The 23,038-nt window shown below is 34.9% G+C and overlaps 1 protein-coding gene and 1 pseudogene across 1 annotated transcript in view; one reads left to right on the forward strand and one right to left on the reverse strand.

Moving 5' to 3' along the window:
* The window catches only part of IL1RAPL1 (interleukin 1 receptor accessory protein like 1), a 1,416,649-nt gene that overhangs the window by 988,850 nt on the left and 404,761 nt on the right, over positions 1–23,038 (reverse strand). The window lies entirely within an intron of this gene.
* LOC111536602 lies at positions 21,224–21,332 on the forward strand (annotated as a pseudogene).

Here is a 23,038-nt window from a genome sequence, read left to right on the forward strand (position 1 = left end):
CTTTCCAGATCTCCCTACGCATGAGTAAATGAACTTAAACTCTAGTAAATCCAGCTAGATAATACGACTCCTACCTACCTTTCCAACTGTAGCTCCACCATCACATGCCCACTTGTAGTACGTACATGGAAGAGTCTGTGCTATCTCCCACTGTTGTTGTTTTGCACATAGCAAGCATACTTTATGCCTGGAATGCCTTTCCTCACTTCCTTATTATCTCAGGAAACCTACCCTGATTCCCCTCCTTCCTATAATTATATTTAATTTATTATTCTCCCAGGGAAAGCTGATTTTTTCCCCACTTTTGTCTTCAGGATCTACATTCTCTTGTATATTGCACTCAGTCAGTATTCCAATTAACCCTTCACTCTATGAGATCACGCGTGTGTGTGTGTGCGCGCGCGCGTGTGTGTACACACATGACTAGTTGATTTCATTCCATTTCAATTACTTATTTGGTGATATACAAAGGCAGCTTATTTTTGTATTTTTATAATGGTACTGTCCCCACCCTCAGAAAAAAAGAAAAATTAAAGTGTTATCACTATGATATTTTTGGTAGTTTCAATCCGTCTTCCACCCTCACATCTCATCTTTTACCAACACAAGTTGCTTTCAATATTTCAATTAAAATCTATCGTTTTATCCTACTATTGGCAGAATTTTTTCAACAATATGTAAATTTAAAATATGATGACGTTTTAAAACTCTTAAAAACAAAAAATACATTTTAAAAACTAATGGTATTCAATAAATTTCCCCTTTAGATTTTTTTCAAAATTTTGGCTTTTTTAAAAAAACATACATATAGCAAAGTACACAAATCCCAAGCTTACTGAATGATCACAACATGAACACACCTGTGTAATCATCAATCAGGTCAAGAAATATTACCAGTACTCCGAAACACCTTTCCTGCCTCACCCAAAACACTGGCCTTCCCTCCTTCCAGCAGTAATTACCATCTTGTTTCGAATCTCACAGATTTGAACTTTGTAACTTCATAAAAATAGATTTATATAATAAGTATTCCTTTGGGTCTATCTTCTTTTGATTATGTTTATAAGCTTCATCCATGGTACGGCATGTAGTTTAGTTCTATCATTTTCATGATAAAATAGTTCTTGGGGCCTGGCATGGTGGCTCACGCCTGTAATGCCAACACTTTAGGAGGCCAAGGCGGGCAGATCACAAGGTCAGGAGTTCGAGCCCAGCATGGCCAACATGGTGAAACCCGTCTCTACTAAAAAAAATACAAAGAAAATTAGCCGGACATGCTGGCATGCACCTGTAATCCCAGCTACTCGGGAAGCTGAGGCAGGAGAATTGCTTGAACCCAGGAGGTGGAGGTTGCAGTGAGCCGAGATCACGCCACTGCACTCCAGCCTGGGCAACAAAGCGAGACTCCGTCTTAAAAAAATAAATAAAACTTTTTTTTAAAAAGTTCTTCATTGGGTGAATTTACCACAATTTCTTATACATTCTACCATTGACAGACATTTAAATTGCTTTCGTTTGGTAATATGAAGAATAACGTTTCTAAATGCACTACTAATATCTGATGATCTCAGAATGAATTTGCAACTAATGTCACTTCGAGTAAGTCTGCTCATTTTCCATCAATTCATATAATTTTTCTTTCTTTTAAATGAACTTTTAGAAGGTCAAATCTTTAAAAAATATACTTAGTGAATCTTATTTTCCTAAGTAGTTTAGTAAAAATTAAAATCCACTAAGATTATATTTAAATGTGAAAAATGAATGTATGTATCAGAAAATATTCACTCATTTTAGATCTACAAAGACCACCATTTTTTTCTTTGTGAAAAGCCACACAATTAAAAACAGGGTCAGTGTGAATAAAGACATGAGTCACCATGACGGATATGTGGCCTTATAATTACACTAGAAGACTTGGGCTATCTAGACACTGTGTCACTGATTACATGTGTGATTATGCAGTAATTTCCTACCTTCTATGCATCCTATTTATGTGCCAAGTGATCTCCCTAAGGCACTTTCCAGCTCTCATATTCTAAGACTTTTTTTCTCATAAAGTGAGGGTGTCTTTCGTATCAGAGGAAACTGAAAAATTAATACTGTATGTAAGATTTTTCAAAAAAATTTTTGATTACAATAAAATGTACGAATTTGTTCTCTCATATATTATGTTTGATTTTGTAGAGCAAGCGATGTCTAGTGTGTCATGTGTGACACTGTTGTTAAGGAGAACACCTTCCACGGTAAATGAAGATAAATGTGTATTTCTCACCTGAGAAAAGTGGAAAGAAAGGTGAGAGTAATAGATGAATTTAGGAGGCACAGTGAAAGGCAGAAACTATGACAAGTCAAACACAATATGAGGAAAGGATGGAAAAAGCATGAAAAGATCAACTGAAGATCACACTCTGGAAAAAAAAAAAAGAGCAATAACCATTTATCACACATCATGCTATATCCCAGGGATACCGAGAAATAGTCTCGTTTTTGGGGGGGAAAAAAAAAAAAAAGAGTTAAAGTCCACTAGGAAGATAAACTTGTAAAAAAAAGAACTATCACAAAATTGTATAATCATTCTTCATAAGAGAGATATAATCAGTGTCTTTAAGATTACTTCAAAAGAAAAAAATAAGGAATACCTGGGTAGCTGTATTCACACACATTCTCTGGGCTGACGGAATAGCAGCATGCTGTATTGTGAGTGGTATGATATTGGTAAGAAAAATTGGGATAGAAAATCATTTTAGTAGAATAAAAGGAAATTATCAGAGTCTATAATAGAGACTAGGCTTCCAAAATTACTCAATTCAATTCAGCAAATCGTTATTGAACACCTGTTGTGTGGAAGGCACAGAGACAGCTGTAATAATACAAAGGTAAACAAGACATAAGACCTGTAATCAAGGAGCATAGAATTGAATAAAAGAGAATCAGAGAGCAATGGAGAATAAAGAGAGCATCTAAGGGACTTCTAGGGTGGAAATGAGAGAGAAAAAAAATAGTAATTTGCAAGACGAAAAGAAGGGATGTAAATGAAAATTCGTACAAGCTTCACCAGACTATGCGTTTCTCCCACAGTGAGACCTTATCCTTTTTCTAGTCAAAGGAACACTCCATAATAGGAAGGACGCTATGCAGCATCCAGTAAAAACACTGGCGGAGGCTGGTGATGAATTTCTCCCCACTACTTTACTATATCATAGGGAGATTCAGGAAATGTTCTTTCTTTGATAAGGGCAAGGTTTTCAGGATCAGAAGTAACCAACACACAAATTTCTACTATCTTGTAGCAAGCAGCAGACTCTTAAAATTACCAGTGGCTTACAAGGAATCTAATTTCCAAAGGTACTCTGGAGGAGCTGGGGAATGCTGTGGTATTGATGGAAATTTAAAGTTAGAGACTGTTCATTCACTTCTTTGAGGTTGAAAACAGGCCTTGTTGAATTATATTTGAAAAGGCATTGAATACTGACTATATAGATAACAAAGCAACTATCCTTAGAACAAACGTGTATGTGTAAGAAGTTGTATTTTATTTAAGTAAGTAGTCTAAGATATGATTAGTATTATGGTGAAAAACATTGTACGCAGTTTATCAGAATGGACCTTACCAGGTGAAGCTGATCTGAAAAGGATTATGCAAGAAGATGCATTTAAAGAATCTCTTGATGGAAATGAATATTGAACTTAAAAAGGATAAGAGATATTTACATTAGAGATAACATAAAGAAGGAGCATATACAATCTTTGGAGGTGGGGTCAGAATAAAAAGAAGATTTTGAAAAGCAAGGAAAAAAAAACTGCTGGGATTAAAATAAGACAAAGGAAAATGCAGAGGTTGTATTACCTCAAAAAGCAGACAGTGCCTGGAGCCTAAATTAACTCAGAGATTGGGCTAGCATAAACACAAGATAACAGGATGAACAGAACAGAGGGAAAGCCAAATCCATATGATATTCTGACAAAGAAATCAGTAAGCATGATTTAATTGCTTGATACGAAGGAAAAATAAGAGGCAAGATTAAATATAGCCAGACTTAGATTCTGGGTTAATAAAAGTATAGATAAATTCTCTGTGTGTGTGAGTGTGTGTGTAGGCGGGAAGAAGATGGAGAAATAAGAAAGAGAGGGAGTAGAAGATGTTTGAAGTTGAGACTATGGGACAAGAGAAGATTTTTCTCTTTTTTCCTCTTTCTTCCCAACTGCAGAGAGCTCATAATTATGAACATGTCGTGTTGTAGAGCTTTAACAGCCTGTTTCCTTCTACGTGGCTGAAAAGTCGAGTTCATTATGTCTGTAGGGACTTGGAAAGCTCACAAATAACAGTGGTGATTAATCATGCTGCCTAAATTCCTGAGCTAGAGAGGAAGGTATGGAAAAGTGTTAAATTCTAGGCTTTCCCTAACGTTATTTTAACTTACTTTTTGACAGATAAGTTCAGGCCCTAGTTTATACTCTGCTGTTGAAAGAAGGCATGGAATAGCACCTGCTTTGTCTTCCACACCATAAATCTCAACAGCAAGAACACTGCATGTTTCACGCACAACAGAAAAGATACATCATAGCCATTAACCTTCCCCTTAGTTGCTGATAAAGTAAAATAGGCCCATTCTTTACGGAAACACTCATGTATCTGTTCAGAGAAATATTCCTCTCTTTGCAATAAAACCTATCATTTTACAACCCCAAGACTGTCTTTGCAAAAGCATTGAGTTTCAATTTAAAATCAATACGACAGAAATGCAAAATAACATTTTAATGGCAAAAGCAGAACAGTCAATTACATTTAAACATATTATCACATAAAGAAGGTGAAAGTTGTCTCTCAGTCTCCCTCTCCACCCCACCTCCCTCTCCATAAACATGAAAGAATTAAATGCAGGATTCTCATTAATAAGTTGAGAGAGATTTGTGATGACATATTGAAGAAGGAGAACTGTAGCTGTAAAATGACCAAAGCTGGCAGAAATAATCCTCCTTTGCAATCCTTTTGAATCCGAGAATTGTGTTGAAGTTCACTTTCTCTTTTGGAACAGTGCCATTTTTTTTTTTTTTCTCTGAATAGTCTCAGTTGTTATTTCTAATACTGGACAGAAAAGGCCCACTCAGAGGTGAAAAGTTTGTTTTTTTTTTTTTAAGCAATTAAACCATCCTGAGCTAAATAATAATAATAATAATAACATTGGTTAATTTGTGTTTTTTGTCAACTTGGTTAAACAGAAATGGCTTAACTTCTCAATGTACAACAGACTTTGCAAACGCCCAATGGAGAGAGAAAACTTGCCTGGGAAAAGTCGTCCCTAGACAAGCCCAGCTGCACTGAGGGAAAACGGGATTTTTCTGCCATGACAACTCTTTCATTGCAGAGACCAACTCCTTTGGCCAAACTAATCATAAACCTTGTAGAATGGTCTGCACACCATCTGGTTCCCTTGAATGTCTTGGAGACTCCTTCAAAACTGGCTTTAAAAGTGAGTATGTGAATATTTTCCCTTCAATACCAGGTGTATTTACTATCGCCTGGAATAAATCTGGTTGTGGGGGTGGGGGGAACATGGGATCTTGGAAGGAACTCAACATTTTCAGAAATACACTGAGAAACTGAAATTTGTTAACATAGCCAGGATCTTGGTTTTGTCATCATTTTCTTTTTATCTTAATAATAACTGGACATGTCTATGGTTATCCATTTGCAAATACAGCAAGTTATTCCATTCTCTGGCTTGGCTCAGTCCTCCCTTTATACTGAAATGAGTTTTTTCCCTATATAGTATGCTGCATAAATTAAGTATGCCAGTATGCCAAAAAGATGATTTTCGCTTTTTGAGGCCATACAAGATTAAATGATAAACATGACAAAGGACAACATCTCCATCAGATATCCTAAGTGTCATTTTGAAACACATTTCATTTAAACTGTGGAAACAGAAAGCTCGCTTCAGCTCTGAAAAACGATAAACTGAATATCACCAACATACAGTTATCTTACTAATAAGCACATCCATATGTGTACCTTCTGATTTAATACTTTTCTCAAGAATATGATTTGAGAAAATTCATCTTCAAAGTACTCCAGTAGTTTACAACAAAACAATTTCACATCCTATAAATTAACGTTATACAACAAATGCGTCTGGATTTTGGCAGTTTTTTCATGTATGTTTTTCAGAGATGAATGTTCTCAGACAGAAGGGTTTAAAAGTGCCTGCTTTTGTACAACTTCTTCCACACTGCCATGAACTAATAGGCACTTGACATCAATGTTCTGATGTCATAAAGATGTCCTATCTGTACACTGGGTAAGTCCAGGATCACTGGCAAATACATTTAAACTGAAACCATGGGGTGGTTGAGTTTTTCATGTAATACATTCACTGTTAACTTAAGAATGGCCAAGACAATCCTAAGCCAAAAGAACAAAGCTGGAGGCATCACGCTACCTGACTTAAAAGTATACTACAAGGCTACAGTAACCAAAACAGCATGGTACTGGTACCAAAACAGAGATATAGACCAATGGAACAGAACAGAGTCCTCAGAAATAATACCACACATCTACAGCCATCTGATTTTTGACAAACCTGAGAGAAACAAGAAATGGGGAAAGGATTCCCTATTTAATAAATGGTGCTGGGAAAACTGGCTAGCCATAACTAGAAAGCTGAAACGGGATCCTTTCCTTACTCCTTATATGAAAATTAATTCAAGATGGATTAGAGACTTAAATGTTAGACCTAATACCATAAAAACCCTAGAAGAAAACCTAGGTAATACCATTCAGGACACAGGCATGGGCAAGGACTTCATGTCTAAAACACCAAAAGCAACAGAAACAAAAGCCAAAATTGACAAATAGGATATGATTAAAGTAAAGAGCTTCTGCACAGCAAAAGAAACTACCATCAGAGTGAACAGGCAACCTACAGAATGGGAGAACATTTTTGCAATCTACTCATCTGACAAAGGGCTAATATCCAGAACCTACAAAGAACTCAAACAAATTTACAAGAAAAAAACAAACAACCCCATCAAAAAGTGGTCAAAGGATATGAACAGACATTTCTCAAAAGAAGACATGCATACAGCAAACAGACATATGGAAAAAATGCTCGTCCTCACTGGCTATCAGAGAAATGCAAATCAAAACCACAATGAGATACCATCTCACACCAGTTAAAATGACAATCATTAAAAAGTCAGGAAACAACAGGTGCTGGAGAGGATGTGGAGAAATAAGAACACTTTTACACTGTTGGTGGGAGTGTAAACTAGTTCGACCATTGTGGAAGACAGTGTGGCAATTCCTCAAGGATCTAGAGCTAGAAATACCATTTGACCCAGCCATCCCATTACTGGGTATATACCCAAAGGATTACAAATCATGCTGCTATAAAGACACATGCACACGTATACTCATTGCGGCACTATTCACAATAGCAAAGACTTGGAATCAACCCAAATGTCCATCGGTGACAGACTAGATTAAGAAAATGTGGCACATATAGACCATGGAATACTATGCAGCCATAAAAAAGGATGAGTTTGCTTCCTTTGTAGGGACATGGATGCAGCTGGAAACCATCATTCTCAGCAAACTATCGCAAGAACACAAAACCAAACACCGCATGTTCTCATTCATAGGTGGGAACTTAACAATGAGATCACTTGGACTTGGGAAGGGGAACATCACACACTAGGGCCTATCATGGGGAGGGGGGAGGGGGGAGGGATTGCATTGGGAGTTATACCTGATGTAAATGACGAGTTGTTGGGTGCTGATGAGTTGATGGGTGCAGCACACCAACATGGCACAAGTATACATACGTAACAAACCTGCACGTTATGCACATGTACCCTAGAACTGAAAGTATAATAATACAAAATAATAATAAAAAAAATAAAGTAAAAAAAAAAAAAAAACGAGTCTTTTCACTATTATAATTCAATAATTTTAAAAGCCGGTTTAAAAACTGGCAACAGATTTGAATATATATTTCTTGAAAAATACATAAATGGCCAATAATCACACAAAAAGATGCTGAGAATTATCAGCAATCAGGGAAATACAAATCATAATCACAACGAGTTACCACATCACACATCCTATGATGGCTACAATCAGATCGTGAAAAAGCTCTGGAACTAGATAATGGTGATGGTTGCACAACGTTGTGAATGTACTTAAGGCCACTTAATTGTACACAGTAAAATGGTACATTTTATGTTTAGAGTATCGTATAACACACACAATAAAGAAAACCCAGAAAATAACAATTGTTCATGGAGATCAACAGAGAAATCAGAACACTAATACACTGCTAATGGAATGTAAACGGTGCAGCCACTTTAGAAAACAGTCTGGCAGTACCTCAAAAGATTAAACATAGAATTATCATATGACCCAGCAATTCCATTTCTAGGAATATGCCCCAAAGAAATGTCCACACGAAGACTTACACAAAAAATTTTATGGCAACGTTATTTGTAATAGCCCAAAATAGAAACCACCCAAATGATCATCAAATGATTAGTGGGTAAATAACATTTTCTACATCCATATAATGGACTATGTGTGGAAATCAAAAGGAATGAAGTACTGATAGATGCCATAATATGGATGGACCTTATAAACATTACAGTACATGAAAGAAGCCAGTCACAAAGGACACATATGACTTGATTTCATTTATATTAAATGTCCAGGCTAAGCATATCCATAAAGACAGAAAGTAGACAGGTAGTTGCACAGGACTGAGGAAGGGAGAGGGTGTCTTTGGAGGAAAATGAAGACTGTCTGCTAATTGGCCTGGGGTTTCTTTTTGGAATGATGAAAATGTTCTAAAATTAATTTTGGTAAAGGTTGCACAACACCATGAATATCCTGTAAACCACTGCATCTTAAATGTTGCATGGGTAAATTATGTAGTATGTAAATTATATCTCAATAAAGCTGCTTTTTTTGTTTTTTTTTGTTTTTTTTTTAAGAATGAGCCTTTTCTGGTTCATAGAAGTTGGTAAGATTGTGTGGAAGTTCGCATTAACACAAAGGAAGCTTTTGGGGTGATGGCTGTGCTATACTGATTTCCCCCAAAGTTAGCCTTCTAAGTTCACAGTCTTTCTTTTTGCCACTACCCCTTTCTTAATATTGCAAAGCTGAGAAGAGAAAGAAGATCAAAGTAGAAGGACAGGAAATTGTAATAGCAGAATCATTTGCATGGCATTGGGGTGTTTTTGGAGAACCTCAGATCTGTAACTAAATCCTTACGCTAATGACTGGGAATTTATAATACCTCTACAGCAATAATATGACTATCAGTTGAGGAATCCTAAATGAAAACCTCAAAGAGGACATTTGTATCATTTGATCAATGCAAAACAATCTCTAGCAAAGTAATTTCTCCTAATTTTCTTCCTTTTCTTCTACCTTCTATTTCCAAGTTAATTATGGGTACTTTTAAGTATGATTCCTCAATCGGTTCTAGGGTAGAGCTATTGCTCCTCTCTCCAACGCTTACTTACTGCGTAAGCCTTGTTATTTGCAACCAGAAAATAATCTTTCTTGCTAAAAACAGATTAATGAAGATGAGAAAAAGAACAGGTTTTCTTATTTTAAAACATATTTTGTTGAAGAATTGAAAATATATACACATTTATAGGTATATCTATAGTTTGTTTTCATTTTCAAAATATTTTTTAAATAAATACATAATATAGCTGACATTACTGCCCCTACATTTGATAGGAAAACAAAGGACACATAATGGGTTGATGACTACCTAAGATCACATTCACATTCAGAACTCAGTACTTATATATAATTTACAGTGTTTAGTAGTCAATTCCCAATCAAAGGCTTCAAAGATAACCCAAACGAACATAACACAGCTTCATGTATTTCCTTATTTTACCACATAATAACATGAAGTAGAAATCATCTTAGTCTACTGCATTTTGTAAAAATAAGTACTGCTGAAGACATATAATTTGCTTTAAGAAAGAAAAAAATCCCCTACTATGATCATTCTTCTATAAGAGTAATATTTTAATTAAATTTGCCATATACTTAAGTCCTCATTCTTTTAATAATGTCAATGCAATTAAGCTGCATTTGATATTTCCGATATTTCACTGAAATAAAATTATTCTGATCCAAATTCTCATAAGAATTGAGAAAATCACTCTTCACTGCATTTAAACCTACCAAGAACTTATTCCCATATATCAGTTCCCTGGCAACAACAACAAACACAAAAAACCCTGAAATATAACTACTTAATTTGATACAACACTTGCTATTCAGAGGTATGGTCCTCTCACGCGATCTATGATCTCTTAAATCCTACCAGCCACTGGCATCTCTACTTGGAAGTCTAAAGTGCATATCAAATGTATCAGGTCCAAAGTGACCTCCCAAACATGCCCACAATGCAGACCTACGCTTTTGGCTGTCTTCTCCATTTCGATAAACGGCAATGCCATCCTTCCAGTCATTCAGGCAATCACACGGTCGTCTTTGAAATAAGTATACAAAGCTCCCTATATCTGCCTGTTCCCCCACTTTTATGACCTTTCTTCTTAGCACTTTGTAACTCCATCCCTTAACTCCTAATCAAAGAGGTCTTTCCTAATGACCTTATTTTAAGTTAAAACACCCCCAAGACCCAAACCCTTACTTTCTCATATTATATCAGTTCTCCTTATTGGCTTCAATTTTGTCCATATCCTTGGTATTATCTGACTTAATACTCATTTTATTTCTTATTTAAACTGTCTATTCCACCCACATATCATAATATTTTTTTCTTAAAATGCCTCATTCTAGAATGTACCAGAATGAAAGCTCTATCAGGGCAGAGATTTCAGTCTATTTATTCAGTGTTATATTTCCAGTGATTGAAAGAGTACCTGGTACAAAGTAGTCACTCCACAAGTATTTGTTGAATAAAATGATAAATTATATAAGGATATACAAATTTATAAGAGCAAATTAAGAGTACTTGTTGGTATTCTTTAATTATTTTATTTAATATATGGCACAATTTAATGTTCTAAAGCTGCATTCAACTAAAAAAAAATCAGGAAAAATATGAGAACACTCAAGTGAGTTAATTTATTTATAGACAATATAGCATTCATTAAGCTAAATTGGTCACTACCAGCTACTAATTACAAATACTCAAAGATAATGCAAATTGTCTGTTTAGATTTCCTTTAATAATTGACTTATAAAAATTAATCAAGTGCCATTATTTGACAACCTCCTACTTTAATCTTTGCCTTCTCAATAAATAAATATCACTAGCATCAAGCCAGTGGCTCTGGTCTAAAACCTAAGAATCCTTGACTTTTCTATTTCTGTTACTCCTTCTCACAATCAATCCATCAGTAAGTCTTGTCAATTGTATCTTCAAATTATATTATCTTGGATCTACTTGCTCATAGCTGATTTCTACTGCCATCACCCCAGTCCCAGCCCTCTCATATCTCCTCTGGACAATGGCAACAGCTCCTTCACTGGTCATTGCGTTTGCATTATATTCCCTCTTCTATCCCATTTTTCATATCATATAGCAATAATATTTTTCTTAAAACCCAAACTAGATCACAGTATTCCACTGGTTGCACTGCTTAAAACCTTTCATTTTTGCTGTATAGTGCTCATTTCCTTTTTAAATTTTCATTTGCAAGTATTTTCAAATTTGCCAAAAGAAAATTGCAAAAAATAGGACAATAAAATGCTGCCACATATCCTTTACTCTCAATTTCGCTGAATGTTAAGGTCTTACTGAATCACAGCATAATTTTCAAATCAAGGAAATTAACATGCCTAGAATACTGATAAATACTTGGATGATGAGGTTGCTCGTCTGATCATCACATTTTAAAAGCTAGTGCTCTAGCCACACTTGATTTCTCTTGGACCTTTGATCATACCAACCTCATTCCAATCTCAGGGCTTTGCACTAGATTTTCTTTCTTTCTCAAACATTCTTCCCCACATGTTAGCATGGCTGGCTCTTTTAGTCACTGAGGTTCACTTGGGGAAGACTTCCTGAGCATCTAGTTTCCCTGATTTACTTTTTACCATAGTGTTTAGCACTAAACATTTTCTCAAGTATTTGTTTATCGTCTGCATTTTCATGCTAAAACTTCAGTACTCTGAGAAGTAGGACTTATTTTCTTGTTCCTGAAAATATCCCCAAGATCTCAAACTATGTTTGCCAAATAGTAGGCACTCAATAAATATTGGTTAATTATATAAATTGCCAAGGAATATTAAATAAAATTAAATAGCTATTATAAAGCCAATTGTTATTTCTACCATACTTTGCAGTTTTAAATTCACACTTATACATTTATTATATAATCTAGAATAATGGGGAAATTATTGACCTGAGAGTCAGGCAAGCTTGGTTTTATTTCCTACTTCCATTATTGACTACCAAGTTTTATTATTATTCTATCTAAGCCATAGCTTTCTCATAAGGTATTGAAATTCAAAAGGATTCAGTCAGTAAAAATTGAAGCCAATAATTCAACCCATATTTGATTGAAAGAGCACCAAAAGTTTTATAGCACCAAACTCGAAAGTAAGTCCACAATGTCAGGGACTGCATCTGTTTTATGATTCACATAACTACTAGTGCGTACTACAGCATCTCCCACAAAAAAGACATTCAATAAATAATTGTTAAACAAAAGGTAAATAAACACTACCTGTGTATAATATGGTATGTATTCATATAATATTTCAATTTGCATTTTGAAAAATGTTATTTTAAAAGTATTAAATCTAAACATAAAATTCTATCTCAGAACTCTCATTAACAAGAATTTGTTCCTAAGTTTTATGCTATCCAAATATATTTATGTCTCCATATGACTCTTGAAAAAACAAGTACTTCAATATCATTTACGTCTTTGCAAAATAACTAGTTTTGGTCAAAATATTTGCATTGTAGTATTACCATCAACGTTCAATATTTTTTAACTTGACATACATAACATTTCAGAAGATCAAAGATGAGGTACATAGCTGATATTATGGGATTTGGATATTCTATTTATCATGGAATCAAAGGTTGAGTTTTTATAAACTATAAGGTCAGATGAACAAAGAGCCCCTCTCACTCTGTTTTTACTTGAAGTACTTTGAAATTATCTTATGGTATCCAGATACATTTTCATAATGCTGCTGCTTCTTTTATCTGATAAGCATAGAGTTCTCAGGTTTTTGAAGCTCTTTCCAGTCATATGTTTTAAGTGTTTTTAGTTTTAAATTTTTCTGTGGAAGTTAGTTCAAAAGTATGAATATTTTGTGAATGCTCTTGTACACAAACACAAGCATAAACACAGTAGAATCTGTTTCTGCTATTGATACGTTCCTGTCTCTTTAAAAGACTCCATAACAAATTCAAAACTTGAGACACGACTTACATTTAGAACAGAATCATAGTCAAATGCAGGTTGATACAACAGCAAACAAACTACACATTTCTGATTTCTATGAGCAAGCCTCCATTAAGAAAGCATTTATATTTGAAGATGTATATGTTCATATACATTTGCTTAGTCATCTACTTTTCCAAATTATAATTGTTATCCCTAATTGTAGGAAAAGTTATAGCTATCAGTTTCATATCTCATTGGCATTGAGGTATTTAAAATTATAGAAGAAAAAAAATCCCTATTCAAAGGCCTCCAAAGAGTTTATATGAAAGCAGTACAAAATAAAACCGTCTTACATATGGATACCATCATTGTTGGGTGAGCCACACAAGATGCTCAAATCTGGCATTTTGATTCTATACTGGAGACATCCTGGTCTCATATATATTTGCAGTTGGTTGACCCTATATATAGAAAGATCTCAACAGACGGTCACTGGCAGAGTGGCTGGCCCCAGATCCTACCTACTTTGTTTGTCCTTTAGCAACTTGATGGTATATATATTCGGCCTCACTCTTAGTTATAGGTAAAAAGTGAGCAACAGGAAAAAAAAAAGTAGGAAACTTAAGCTTCAGATAACAAACTGAAAAGAATCAGTGAAGACTTGTCTGTTGCACTGAAATAGAGAACTATTTAACATGTCTAAGGATTTTAGATTAATTCAAATTTCAGGTAGATATCTCCGATACAGATCAATGAAAGCTTACTTAGCAATGATACTATCCCCTATTTAGTTTCAAGACACTTCTGAGATGTAATACAAGGTAAGCTTATTCTAGATATGATCTCTAAGGAAAGCTGGAGGATTTGGCTCAGACGTTGGACAGACTGAAACAAAGACTGATGAAGTTTGAATATAATTCTCAAAGCAGATTATGGTCACATCCACTTAGGAATGAAAAAACTGTTCAATTGGAGACTAGGGGTGTCCACCTGGGGGCCACTGGTGCATCTAACTTTTTATTTGTTTTTGGCTTTAGAAAAACAATACCCTTTGAGATTTTCACTTTTGTTTGGTTACTATAGTGTTAAGTTCTGCACATTAAAATTCAGAACATAAAAAAATCAGAAAATACATCTGTTGTTAAAATACAATAATTTACCAAATTACTGCATGTCTTGAAAGTACTGAAAACTTGTTTAACCTGACATTCATTGGCATTTGTCATAACCATGTAACATAACTACCTAGTAATATTTTTTCTAACATAATCTATATTATAATAAATTTGAGCAATATATTCATGACACACTTTAAGAAAATTTTATTTTTTACAAGTATAAGTTTATCTTCCCAAAATATTTATTATACTATGATGGAAATTTCACAAAAATATTGACCACTGACTGTTCTATATTTTATGTTCACAGAGAAATACTGATTAAACTATCTAAGAAAGAAATGATTTTAGTTGTGTTTACAATTTTGCTTTCTAGATATTTGGAATCTATATAATTGTTTGATGCGAAATATAAATGTCACAGTCAATACTCTGCAGCAGGAATTTCACTGAAGCTTTCATTGAACGCATAGTGACAGTGTATCAGTACAGGTGTACGCCTTTTCTAAAGGCTATTAAGTTATCTTAACGTGTCATCTAAAATAAAAATTAACACTTGATCTGGCCTCTCTCACTTGAAAGTATGATATTCTTCAGCATGTTAAGAGAGCATGTTACTTATGTTAATAATTAAATAGTGTTTTCAAATTTATTTTCTGCCATTTATTATTTGAATAGAATAAGAAAACAATCAAAGTTTAGGATGATTTAAGGGCAATAAGTAGGTAATGGATGAAATATAAAAGAAGTGAAAAGCATGTGGCTTCCACTCCAGAAGATAAGAGATGTACTGAGATACAGCCATAGACCACGGTTCACAAAATCTTGGCCTTGTGACTAGCCGTTCCACTGGCCAGAATTTTGTGAACAGTTGTGATGGCTCTATCACAGTGCATCTCTTTCAGCTATTGAAGTCAGTGACGTAGTTAATACAATGGTGAAACATACCTTTATAAGAACTATCTCAGTGCTTGATTAAAGCCTAGAAGCCAAAATGAAACCTAAAGCATACACACATAAGAGATAGTGTTTCACTGCATTGAAAACTGTAACAAAAACACTTCCAGATTTCTGCAATTGGTGGCCTCATGTATATATTTTAGATGCAATGTGAAACTTTCCTTCTCTTATATCTTAGTTACATTGTGGAATTATATATACAGTTTCAATCTGACTAGATAAAAGCATTCATTGAAAACTTTGAGATGATACAACAATCATGTGTGCTATAAGAGATACTATAATATCAGTATCTCCATCTTGAATTTTTAGAAGCATCTTTCATAATAATTTACCCACAGTGATGTTCCACAATGATTATGTAAACAACAGAGATCAGGTTTTTAAAATCTGTTCTTCAAATGCAGAGTGGCTACAAATACAGCAAATCAGAGGTGAGTCGATACTTCTTTCCAGGTCCCCTAATCTCCAGTGCCCTAGCAGCTCCTTCCACGAAACATCTAGCAGTGACAGATACGTGGGTTGTAGGTGAGAAATCAACCCTGAAGTGGCTGCAACTTCGTGTATACTCCCATGCCCCCAAGCTGTGAAATTCTCCAGCCTGCTTGGAGGAGGTCCTGACAAAGCTATATGTGAGGGACAGCAAGAATGCCAGATGGCAGTTTGTGAGAAAATCTGGGACCGTGGCAGCCAGCCAAAAACAGTGGACTGGGGGAAAACAAAAAAAGGATGATCACCAAGAATATACCACCTCCACTACAAATGAATGGTGGATGAATTATGGCTGTCTTGCTCATACAGGTAAAAATCCTTTTAGTAAGTTGTCACCCATATGTGTAACAAATAACACAAAAGTTGTAAACATTTAAAAAGTATTTGAATTGTATTGAGCTGATTTATCTTACTATCATTTTCTTTCACTCCATTAGTAGTAAAAAAAAAAAAAAAAAAGCAAGCCCATTGACAAGGAGAATGTAGGCAAACTTAAAAATACAATGATGCAAAAACTTTAATTTTATGATGAGAAGTGGATAAGCATGTTCCAAGCAATCACTTTCCACTAGATTTGTGAGTAACAGGGGCATTTGCATTGTATTGATTGCTATTGTGTGCCTTTATCACTTTTATTGTTTGCTGCAATATAGCCCTTTGAAGGTCTGCCAACCCACTGTGGCTTGCTCAAAAGCAGGGCTGAATTTTAATTAAGCTGAGCCAAATAGACACAGAACATTTGAACTTGATTGGACCACTTGTCCTGATGCACACACAGAAGGCATTCAGCACACTTACTTTAGTGACTGACAAAGTCAATTCATATATTTGGTGAAATTATCAAGATAAAACCCACCATTTGTCAACACATTGCTCCTACATAAGATTTCTGCTTCTCTATTTTAATCCAATAAACCAGCAAAGAGAATTGAGAGGGTAGGTCAACAGTGAGGATATGTGTGGCATATCTTGATAACAGTAATATTCTATATTCCCTGGGAAGAAGCAGTACATGAGTACAGTAATTAGGATTCAACAAGATAATTCAAGTAAAGAAAAGCAAGTGTGTGTGTGTGTGTGTGTATAAATGTGTCTGTTCATATGTATTGCTTTTCTTCTTAAATATTTCAACCAAAAGAGAATTTTACCACAGCATTTAACCCAGATAAGGGAGCAGGCAGGATGTCAGAATTTCATGAATTTTTATTTTTGATACCTCACAAAGAACAAAGCATCCAGGTTTCTGGCTTCAGCAGAAATGTGCCAAAATGTGTTCCCACAGTAACTTCGCCTGAAATCAGCCAGTATAATTTTTCCACACAGCATGGAGAACTGAATCTCTGATAGATCCAGGATTCTGCAAGGCAGACTCTGTTAAATTGACTTTGCTGTTAAGTCAGACCAAGTAAGCTTCAAGACACTCTTTGAAAACAACTTTCCTAAATAGACTTTCAGACTTTTAACAAAAAACTCACTTTCCCTAAGGAGGCACTGATCATAGGCAATATTTCAAAAGCTCATGTACTAAGGAGTTACTCTCTCTATACGTGGGTGTCCAGGGTAATGACTAAACAGAAAGCCAATATCTTCTCAGTGAAAATTCAAAGATAAAGTCTCCAAGCTGAAACAGAACTTTGCATATACATGACAATGCAAATTACATCACCGAGTGACTCTTCTTTGACAAATCCAAATCACTAAGTCCTTAATAGAATTCTGCACTTTATTTCCCAGCATCGTAATACCAACTGACCATACTTCATCCTAAGAAAGCAATCCTTCCCTTGGGATTAGCAAATTAAAAATTTAGTAAATTTCTAAAGAAAAACGGATACATTTTTCTGTGCAGGAAAACAAATTGCGTTTTAAAAAGAAAACAATATAAAATACTCATTTTCAACAACAGCAAGAAAAATGAGCATATTTCAAATTACTCCCTTGTATGTTATAATTTCACTCTTTATTTCTGTCTATACGAGTGAAGGAAGAACCCAGTTTTGTGATGATCCAACCAAAAACACTGATAAACATATTTTTAAAAAGAAGTCATGAATTAGAAAGAACATAGACTTTGAAGCCAAACATTCTACATTTTAATCCTATCTATGAAATTTTCTAGTTATATTATGTCCCTCCATTTACTTAACCTCTATTCTATGAGGTATAAAATGGGAAGAAATAACACTTTGGAGGAAAAGACAATGTATAAGACATATTCCATGTAATTTCTACGTAATGCAGTTAAGAATTTTTAAATAAATTGTTAATGGGAAAAAATTTAACAGACTCACAGGATAGGAAACAAGTTTCTATTCCATAAGACCTAGCATCTAGTTTTTAAAAATACCCAATTAAATCTCATCTTTCAGGCACAACTTTGAGGTTTTTGCAGGGTCAGCAAGTTTTATGTCTTCTTTGATTTTATTTTTCTTCCTCATGTAGCCCACCATCTACCAGCTTATATCTAATGCATTTAGAGCCACCCGAGGCTAATACAATATGCATAATAATCTTCATGAGTCTATCCTTCTTAGGATTATCAGCATTGCATTTTTCGATTTCTAATCATTTTCATAAAATGGACAACCTTTTAAAAAATGTGCTCGTTAGGTAAAGATGGAAATGTTATTCATACTGAATTGTTAATTGTTATTCAACCCCTTCAGGGAATAAGCTGAAGTCTTTATTTCACATTTGCTAATCAAAAATTCAGATGTGGTTTACCAAAGACCATCTAAGGGTGGCAATATATAATATATAAAAGGATGGGTTACACTAACATCAAATCTATGAAACCATAAAGAACATCTCTGTGCATATGTGTTACATAGGATTACTTAGTTTTTAATGGCCATGCGTTAGTATGGCATTCCCATCCTGCTATTCTATTACTCAACTCCATCAATTTCTTAATTACAGTGATCACGATTGATAATTTTATATTTAGGTTATAGATTTTCTTGTTTTCTCTCTGCCTCCTTTAACATTTGTATGTCCTAAATGGGCAAGGATCACCATCTTCTTATTACCAACACAAATAAAATAATTTTTAAACAGTGCCTAACACTCAGTCAAGGCTCAACAAATATTTGTTGACTGTATCCCAAATGAACAAAACCTAAAGTCTAAACGATATGCTCACAATTTAGGGAATATGAAGGGCATCCTTTTTAAACCTTTTCCCCTGTTAATTAATTTCACATAAAAAGTGATTTGCTCATTGGTTTGTATCATAGCCAGTTTATATTTATTATTCAGTTTTTCATCAGATCAAAGAGGTGGAAGAGACCTTGAGGTGTTGTTATTGCCTTGAGGTGCTGCTACTTAACTCAAAGCATTCAATAAGCATTAGCTTTTATCTTAAACTCTAGGGGCCTCATGAAATTCCTATTAGAAATAATCTTGCCTAGAGGATGAAAAAAGGGTGACATCTAGAAATGACTCGAATATATAGCCTCCAATTCAGCCTTTACAAATATTTATTCTTGTGATGGATAGCAAATCCCTTCTCTGGGGATGAGGATTTTGTGTTTAGTGTTCACAGTTAGGGACCAGTTGACATGTGGGGATAATGGATAAAGAGACAGATCTTAAAAGGTGTAGAGAAGAGATGAGGATGAAAGAAGGGAAGGATACCTGAGATGTATAGGTAAGTTGGGGGAAAATATCTGGAGCAGAAACAAGAAGAAAGCACTGAAGAAGCATAGTGAGAAGTCTTCAAGGAGAAAGATGTATGAAAAGGATCCTTAAATATTTTGACAGGCTTGCAAAACCGTAAATATCAAAATTATTTTTCAGTGTGTTGTGGTAGTTGCTTATAGGTCATTTTACATGGTTGTTGTAATATAGGATTTGTGTTGCTTTGTAGTGTGACACTGGCCTGATAATGATCACAAGATGAACCAGCCTTGTGTGAATTACAATCTTAACAGAAGCCTGGAAGTCTCTAAAGTTTTACTGTTCATCCAATATGGTAGACAATAGCCCCATCTAGCTATTTATAATTAAATTTATAATTTAATTAAAATAAAATGTACAGACAATTTAAAATTCAGCATCAGGTCAGTTACACTAACCACATTTCGGGTGCTCAATGGCCACATGTGGCTGGTTGCTTCCATATTGGAGAGTGCAGATACTGAAAATTTCCAATACTGCAGAAAATTCTATTGAATAGCACTGCTCTAGAACTTTGAGCTTATGTCACACACATGCTATTCCAATGTTCTTGGTCCTATTAGTAATATTAAATATTGAAAGAAAAATATTTTAACATCCTTTATCCTACCTGAAGTGGTGAATTGAAAGTATTGACAATAATGACATATTTGTTATGCCTTTTCTGTACTAACTTCCAGAAACCTCAGAGTTGTTTGTACTTACATTGTTGAAACCTTTTCAGAAAGAAAGATTTTTGTGACATACTTTCATTCCCTCTAATTCAAGCCAGGTGATAATTTTTAATCTATTAAATAAGCTGAGAATTTTTAAAGTATAGTCAACGTTACTCAGTGGATAAGATAAGCACCAAGAAAATAATGAATACCTGTATTTTACCTTATGATTTTTATTTATATCAGAATAATATGATATGGAAATATACTGCAGTGTTGACTAAAATATAATAAAAAATAGATGGACAAAAATGCCCCCATGACAAACTCCGATATCAGTGTAAATTGGAAAGCTCTAAACATGTCTGGGACAAGAGGAAGTGCATGGCTCCTAGGCTCATGCTAATCCATTATAAATCATAAGTCGTGAGGGAAGAGAAATCAGGAGCATATGCTTTAGATTAGCAGCACTGCTAGAGGAATATTGAAAGTAGAAAGAGGCAATGATGAATATTTGGATAATTTTAATACTGCTTAAACAATGGAAGGAGAGTTGTCAGAAGGACTGGGTAAGCGGAAGAGATAAAAATACTAGGGCCTCTTTGGAGTAGAATACTCTGATGTCTGTGTACAGAAAGGAGAAATTTCCTACATGAACAAGTAGCAGTGGAAGGACAATTGGGGAAATTTTAGTCTGGGAGCCACCTTGGCTCTCCAAGTAATTTAAATAATTCAAATGTGGATAGAGAGATAAATATTTCAGCAAAGTAAATTACAGTCAAGGATCCATCTAGACCAAATGATATGCATGTGTATTTCATATTTGGAGAATTTATTTAATATGGTTAAAACATACTTATGTTATATGAAATGATAGTTTAATTCAGGATGTTTCCTAGCTAAAATGCAGTTAAGAATGATTCATGAGTCTATGGCTATACCACCCTGAACATGACTGATCTCAGAGGCTAAGCAGGGTTGGGCCTGGTTAGTACTTGAGTGGGAGACTGCGTGGGAATACCGGGTACTGTAGGCTTCTTATTTAAATAAAATTAATAATAAAAGAATGATGCATGATAGTATTGCTGATATATTTAAGAACTTTGGACAAGAGTATCTAAGTAAAGAACCAGTAAGGTTGATGACACTCAGGTTTAGTGGCAGAAGCACTGATCCTATGGTAAGATCACTGCATTTCAGCACTTACCTTATGATGCAGGATGCAGAATTCAATTTATTGGTGTCTCTCTTTGCTTGTAAGCAACCAGGAAATGTATCTCAAGCTCTCTCAGAAGCAAAATGTTAAAAATAAATAAAATACATACCCTTGTTTGAACAGAAGCTTCCACAACAGAAAAGTACTGAATGCAAATAGTGTGGTGTTATATTTTGGGTACTGAAGAGCGCCATAAGAATAATAATATTTACTGAGTGCTTTCTGTATTCTAAGTGCTTTACACGCAATGACTCAGTTAATCCTCACAAGGACCCCACAAGGAAGGTACTATAATTATACCCATATTATAAATGAGGAAATTATAAGACTGAATGCAATTTATTATTCTAGTGCCCACTGTTGGGTTCCTGAGGAGCTTGCTCACAGATGATTACAGCAAGCTGCCCAGATGACCTAATGTCAAGTATAGCTATCAGCAAAGAGTTAGGCAGCACCACTGGAAAACAACTGTAAATTTAAACAGGAAATGGATACACAGCACCTACACCGAACATGTTGTCTTTAGAACAATGAAATTGAAAGAGAAAACAGACACCTTGCTCCCTCATCATATTTTGTGGCACTGATCAGTTCTGGAGAAAAAAAATAGAAAAAAAAAATCCTCAAATTTGAGGGATATCTGCTTTATCCCTCAGTTCTTATTTAAGGTACTGGTATATTTTAAGATTTTAATAAATATTGAACACATATGCATAAATACAATAGGATAAAACAGGGACAGGAGGTAGATGCAAACCCAAAAGCAGTGATGGGAGAGGGGGTTTGAACAGTGAGGCAGACAAAGGTTAAAGGGAGACAGGTAGGGCTTAAAGAGCTGGGGATAATTAGGGGCTGAGTTAGGATATTTCAGGATTAATGAAGAGCATGTACAAAAAAGGAGAAAGTGCAGGCTTCTCTTCAGTCCTTCTCCTAACTGCAGTGAATGCCAACTATGAGCTAGGCCCTATTTCAGCAGTGGGAAGAAAGGCAGATATGCATTTTTACCACATTCAGATGGCAAACAGGAAGACAGGGCTGGGAGGAGAAGAGAAGAAAACACAATGTAGACCATCACAAAATATAGACATCGTGCTAAGAAGTGTAAGAGAGGCACAGGTAGTTTGCATTATCTTGCCAACTGGATGTTAAGGGCCTCGAGGAATAAATCATATCTTCAAACATTTTTAAAGCCTTAATATATTTCTTTGCATATAGCTGGCTATTAGCAAACAATTATTTTAGAGGTAATATGGCATAATAGAAAAAACATTGGTTCAGGAGTCCTGAAAGATGACTGTTTCAATTTTCCTTGTCTGTGAAAAGAAAAAAACCCAAGAGATTTTTAGATCCTTTTAGGATCTTTTTGAGGTGCATTAAGTTAAACTCCATGATTAGCTTATCAGTTATTTAGTGTCAATGTTAATAAGAAGTCCTCCTTTGAGGGACATGGCATGATGTGTGAGAAAGCGCACCAGACCTCTTATCAAGGCAGGCCATTAAAAGCCAGATTCATTCTACCTACAGCA

The sequence above is a fragment of the Piliocolobus tephrosceles genome, chromosome 12 (assembly GCF_002776525.5).
Source record: "Piliocolobus tephrosceles isolate RC106 chromosome 12, ASM277652v3, whole genome shotgun sequence".
Lineage (NCBI taxonomy): Eukaryota > Metazoa > Chordata > Mammalia > Primates > Cercopithecidae > Piliocolobus > Piliocolobus tephrosceles.